We start from the raw sequence: 497 nt of genomic DNA, 5'->3' as shown, positions 1-497 counted from the left end.
GGGGGGTAGTGTGAAGAAACGGCGTCTAAGATACAAATTAGAATTCGAGCAGTCAGAAACTAGTTATCTAAAGCCTTGCTACTTTGAAGTATGGTCTGTAGATTGGCAGCACCTGGGAACTGGTTAAAAATGCAGAATCTTAGGCCCCCGCCCCAGACCTGCTGAATCAGAATGTGCATTTTAACTGGAACCCCATATGCTCATAAGCACTTTAAAGTTTGAGACCACTGATGTAAATCACAACTTAATTTAGATTCATTCCAATACCAGTCTCTGGAGGGTCGTGGCCTTAAAGACAAAGAGGGCAAACAATGTCTTTCCCAGGAGGATATTTTATTTCCTCCCAGGTGCAACGCCGCGGGGTTTGGCAGGGCCCCCGGCCCTCCCGAACCCACTACCGGCGCCTCCCGGGCAGGACCCGAAGGCTGCGGGGCCTGAGGAGCCCCTCAGTGATACTGCGGCAGGGGGGGCAGGGCCCGCACCCCCCCCCCGGGCAC

General features: G+C 53.5%; 1 pseudogene; it reads left to right on the top strand.

Annotated features, from left to right (window-relative positions):
- Nucleotides 1-497, top strand: part of LOC103073890 (nudC domain-containing protein 2-like) — a 7153-nt pseudogene that overhangs the window by 2036 nt on the left and 4620 nt on the right.

Source organism: Lipotes vexillifer, unplaced genomic scaffold (assembly GCF_000442215.2).
Source record: "Lipotes vexillifer unplaced genomic scaffold, Lipotes_vexillifer_v1.1 scaffold2993, whole genome shotgun sequence".
NCBI classification, from domain to species: Eukaryota; Metazoa; Chordata; class Mammalia; order Artiodactyla; family Lipotidae; genus Lipotes; species Lipotes vexillifer.
Note: the sequence above shows the minus strand (reverse complement) of the source record. Positions and strands in the feature narration are given on the sequence as shown.